We start from the raw sequence: 6,000 nt of genomic DNA on the forward strand, positions 1-6,000 counted from the left end.
TTTTCCCTTTATTTTGGGGTTTGCATAAAAAGTAGGCAAATGAATAGTTTGATTTAAGGCCACACTAGAAACCACCTTAGGCATAAAGGAAGGATTAGTAAAGATACCCTATCCTTATGAAAAATCAGGAAAGGCTCCACTGCCATGAGGGCCTGTAATTCAGAAACCCTTCTTGCAGAGGTAATGGCCAACAAAAAGCAGTTTTCCATGACAAATACTTTAACTCGGCAGTAGCTGCAGGCTCAAAAGGTTGTAGAGTAAGTTTTTCCAACACAAAATTGAGATCCCAAGCAGGAGTAGGAGCTCTACGGGGGTCTTATATTCTTTGCCCTCTAAGAAATTGCTTAAACCAAGGATGAGAGAATAAAGGAGGGTCACAATCATAGTGAGCAGAAATGGCTGCAGCATGGACCTTTATTGAGGAGAAAGACAAACCCTTGTCCAATAACTCAGTAAGATATTGAAGAGCAACACTTAAATCAGGTTTGGAGACATCAAAGTCCTTTCCTTTGCTCCAAATAAAAATCTCCTCCATTTATCAGCGTAAACTTTCCTGGTACTAGGCCTCCTGGCCTCCAAAATAACATTCAAAACTTGTTGTGGAAGCTGAGACCCTCCAGAGTCTAAAACAGAATATGCCAGGCTGTTAGATGTAGAGACTGAATCTTGACATTGAGGAAATGACTGTCCTCTTGTGACAAAAGGTGCGGAATCAAAGGCAGAGGCCATGGAGGTTCTCGTACTAAGCTCCTCAGTAGTGGGTACCAGTGTTGTCGAGGCCAATCCGGTGCTATCAAAATCATGGTTGGCTTGTCTTGTCTGGCCTTCAAGAGTACCTTGGGAAGAAGAGGCAGAGGTGGAAAGGCATATACATGCAGATTGTTCCAACTGAATGATAGAGCGTCCACCTTCCAAGCTGTGTGATGAAACATTTTGTGCAAAACTTTGGCAACTGGTAATTTAGTGGAGAAGCGAACAGATCTATGTCTGGAGTTCCCCATAACACTGTCAACTGTTGAAATACATGAGGATCCAATTTCCACTCGTGAGGATCCACTATTTGTCTGCTCAATACATCTGCTAAGGAGTTCTGTGCTCCTGGTAGAAACCTTGCCTGAAGATTGAGGTGTAGATTGAGAGCAGTTTCACAGAATCATCGCTTGCCTGCAAAGAGGGTAAGAATGGGTTCCCCTGCTTGTTGATGTACCACATGACAGTAGTGTTGTCTGTTTGAATCAACACCTGCCCTGGGTGAAGTAAATCTTTGAAAGCCATCAATGCAAACTGGACTGCTAACATTTCCTTCAAGTTGATATGCAAATGTTGGAGTTTGACAGGCCATGTGTTTTGCACCCATTTTCCATTGAGGTGTGCTCCCAAGCCTTGTCCGAGGCATCTGTCGTTAGAATCTGACTCGCCTCTGGCCGGGTCACAGAGAGTCCCTTGTTTAGGTGACATTCCTGAGCCCACCACAAAAACTCCTTCGAATGCAAGGTATTATCTGAATGACAGTGTCTAGATCTTGGCAGTGCTGTGTCCATACATTTTTGAGATACCATTGAAGCTTCCTCATATGCAATTTGGCATTGGGAAGCACCAGAATACAAGATGCCATGAACACCAAGGCTTGAAGGACTGTCCTTGCAGTCAGCCTGGACCGTAGAGACATTTGATGGAAATAAAGAGAAAGGCTTCTTTGTTTGTCCGGGGTCAAAAGGTCATCTGGGAAGCTGTATTCAGTCTCACACCCAGAAAGCACATGTCCTGAGAGGGTACTAGACTGGACTTTGTTTCGTTCACAGAATACCCCAGGCATCTTAACACTGCCATCACATACTGTAGATGATGAAGAAGTTCGTCCTTTTCTTGTGCAATAATCAGGCAATCGTCCAAATAAGGATAAATCTGTATTCCTCTTAGTCTGAAAAATGCTATCACTGGAGCCAGAACCTTTGTGAACACACTGGGCAGTAGATAAGCCAAAGGGCAATGCAGAGAACTGATAATGTAAATTTCCAGCCCGAAACGCAGGTACCTCCTGCAACTGGGCCTGATAGGAACATGAAGGTAAGCCTCTTTGAGGTCCAGAGTAACCATCCAGTGATCTTTTCCCAACAGAGGTAAAAGTTGTTGTAAAGTCAGCATCTTGAACTTTGGAATGTCCAGGTAAGTGTTGAGGATAGATAAATCCAAAATTGGTCTCCACGTGTTCCCTTTCTTTGGAACTAGAAACAGGCGAGAATAAAATCCTAGGCCCACTTCTGACAGAGGAACTGGCTGTATAGCTCCTATTTGAAGAAGTAAAGAAATTTGTCTGCGAGCCTCTATCCTTTGCCAAGGAGGGACGTCTGGCATGCCTTTGAAAGGAGGCATGGTATGGAAATAGAACTTGTAACCTCGGTTTATAATGTCCAATACCCATTTGTCCTGGGTGACTAAATGCCAATTTTGCTTGAAAAGAGCCAACTTTCCTCCCAAAGGAGCTGCCAGGCAAGAAGAATCTGGCAGCTGAAAATGTAGGTCATTGGGCCTGTTTACGAAAGGACTGGCCCCTGCCCTCAACAGCAGATTGAGCAGGCGAACTCCATTGTCTCGGCCTGAAAGTATTCTGAGCTCTGCCCCTACCACGCCTAGATCTACCCCTAGACTGAGAATCAGAAGAAGGGTACGTCCACCCCTTAGTAGGCCAATTTCTACTAAACTTTGGAGGTTGTACCTGCAAAAAATCTTTAACAGTCTGCATAGACTTAGCCTTGTCTTCCATTTTCTTTAAGACTGACTCCACAGGAGGACCAAACAAAAATTCAGACTGTAAAGGGGCATCCAGAATTCTAGACTTAACATGCTCAGACAAATTCTGATCCTTAAGCCAGGCCCTCTGTTTAATAACTGAACCAGTGGCAGCCACCCTAGAAGAAGCCTGTAAAGCATCAAAACCACATTGCAAAGAGTGCTTACCCACCTGTTCAGAAACATGCACTAAATCCTGCAATTCTTTACACTCTATGCCCTCTGCCAAAGCATCCACTTTAGACCTTAGCTGAGAAAGGAGGAAATTCTGATACTTCAACATATGAAATTGGCAGTTCAAAGCTCTCATTGCTAAAGTAGAAGAGGTATACACCTTCTTACCTCATCTATCCAAAGCTCTAGCTTCCTTATCCAGAGGAACCGGATTCTTAACAACAGAGGCTCTAACACCCTTAGGCCCCTCACTAATAGTTTCTGGGTCCGCCCTAGGACTCTTATACAGATATTTATGAGCCTCAGGCACCCTGTAATACCTGTCCGGTTTAACTGGGGCAGGAGGCACCGAATCTGGATTAAGGGAAGCTTCCAAAAAAACATCTGAAACAACATCCAAAACCGGAGGTATAGCTAAGGGTCTATGCTGTGGTAAAAACAAGAACTCCCTAAGTCTCTTCCGTGAATCAGAGTAATCCTGTCCCTCCCACTGAAAATGCTCCCTCATGGAATGCAGAGTTTCTGAAAATGAAAAATCCTCTGGAGGAGAAGCAGAAGGAGTGGAATCCTCTGCATCAGAATCAGAATAAGGAGGAAAATCTTGAATGTCTTCAGCAGAAGACTCTGAATCATCTGAGGCCTGCTCCAAACTTTCCAACTCTGGCTCCATCCTGGGCCTTTTATCAGGAGGGGGAATAGAACCTCTAATTAAAGTAATCAAATCCTCTGCCATTTTAAGCATGTGCTTTTAGGCACAGACCCTGAAGAACCAGAACTGACACCAGAGGAAGGCAAGACAGACCTGCCCTTAGAAGGAGCCTTAGAAACAGTAGCAGAAGGCCTAACCACCTTAGGCATAGAAGGGAGAATAGTAACCTGAGAGGCCCCTTCCGCCTGATCTGCCTCCTGAGAGGCCACATCCTGTAAAATCAAAGTTTCCCCTGGGACTCAACAGAAACTTCAGCGGATCCACCTGTTCAGCTGTAGCTTCTAAGGTCCGGCGTCGAAGACGTGAATCATCCTGCCTAGGCTTTAAAGATTTGTCTTTGCGCTTCTTAGTAGAAGCGGAACATCAGACGGCATATTATAATTACACCTCTTGCCAAAGACTAACCTAGCGCAATCTAACCTCCGTTTAATAGTTATTAAACCTAGCACAAAATCGACACCCGACTCTCGCGCCGCGTTCGTCCCAAACAAGGAATACAAAGCGAGTGGTAATTTCTATGCGGTATCTGTTTCCCACAAGAAATACAATTATTCACTTTACATCCGGTAAGTAACTGAGGCAAGAAAAAACAAAAATATTAGCCCAACTTGGTATCGGTCTGAAACTCCGAAAACGAAAAATTTCAGAACGCCGAATGGCACTTGCAACGCTGCTTCTGCATCGGACCATGCGGCAAAAAAAGACTGAGGATATGACGTCGGTCATGCGCCTTTATACCCTGACGCTCTGATGTCAGATCTAGGCGCCCATGACCGTTTGGTATTCGGGCCGACCGAGGACAGCGGACTACCCATAAGTAAGGACTGCAGCAATGTGAGATGAAGAACATCAAATAATACACATAAATACATTTAACAAAACCCTACAACCTACACTAAATCTTACATACATTACCTATTTATACACTTACCTTAACCCGCACCCTACCCTAAGGTCCATACCTATCGCACACTTACCTTACGGAGCTATACCACAGACGGGCCAACCAAAACACTTCAACATTTCGGATTTCACTGTTTTGGACAGTCAGCATTTACATACATGTCAATCATTTCATATTCGCGGAAACGGCGTTTCGATCATCTGATAGGGAGCCAGCAATACCACCCTCAGTCATGCTGGGCCATGGACTTCCCTTACTACGCAGTTGGCACTGTGATCAGTTCATCAGCAGTTTGAAGAAACATGTAGTGAAAAGACAAGGCACAACATGGCTGAGGACATATTCATTCTTCTGGTCCAGGTTTTACTTTGGGATTCACTTTTTATGGATAGAGGGAGGGGATGCTGCACGAGGGGTCATGACTTTGGATATTTAACATATCTTCATAGTGTTTGCAAGTCCGTTTGTTTTAGGCAATCAAACTAATCCAAATTCATGACCTGTTCAGTGCAACAAATACAATACATATTCATTCCAGTGCTTCTCACTTGTGTGGTTACACCATTCGAGAACAAAGCAGCACAGCTGCCAAGCACAACTGTCTGAGTGATCAATCCCACATTAAGGAAAAATGCATACTGTCATCTCCACCTCCACAAAAAATAAATAAATAGTCAAACCATCTTTTCAACTAAGAAAAACAATGTTTCTTTACAAAAAGTTATCAGTGTACAAAGTTTTTTTTTTTTTTTTTTTTTTGCAATATGCAGTCATCTACTTTCTAATTACTTTTAATGGGGCCTACACGTAGCATCTTAACTCTACTCTAACAAATTCTAAAGGAAAGATCTTTTGAACTGTTCCCAGCATTTACTAAGGAATTATCTTTCAAGAACAGCCTCTTACAAAACAAGAAAAACATTTTTCCCTAAAAAAGCTTCACTCTTTTATACCTTCACCCATTTACAAGACATCTTGGATTTAAACTGAACTGCATCACGCTGACCAGAAGTATACCATTCAATCATTTTTCTCATAATATTTATATCATTTCCCATTCTACAAATGGCAGTGAAGACCATACTATTGGAATAATTTGCATCTATGCATACTTGCATGCATGTTTGTCAATTTTAGGATGGTCCTTGCTAATGAACATGCTTTAAGAACCAGAACTTTACCTACTTTTTTTATTTGCAAGATTCTGACTCTAATTATATGGAGATATAAATATGTCACATGTGGGTCAACACTTAAAGGGGACACCGCAGTAAACTTGCAACATCCATAGAACTCTGCAGCCACAAATCAACCCCTCACTAGATGTTTTACTCTTTATCACAGGATCCTACAGGCAGCTACAAAATCAAAGTTACCATCACTGTTACAACTCTGTCACGGGCAACTACAAAATCAAACTTAT

General features: G+C 42.9%; 1 protein-coding gene across 1 annotated transcript in view; it reads right to left on the minus strand.

The window, feature by feature from the left end:
• Positions 1 to 6,000, minus strand: part of NENF (neudesin neurotrophic factor) — a 1,081,512-nt gene that overhangs the window by 63,212 nt on the left and 1,012,300 nt on the right. The gene's annotated exons all lie outside the window — the stretch shown is intronic.

Source organism: Protopterus annectens, chromosome 1.part2, assembly GCF_019279795.1.
Source record: "Protopterus annectens isolate FY-2018-M chromosome 1.part2, PAN1.0, whole genome shotgun sequence".
Taxonomy (NCBI): domain Eukaryota; kingdom Metazoa; phylum Chordata; order Ceratodontiformes; family Protopteridae; genus Protopterus; species Protopterus annectens.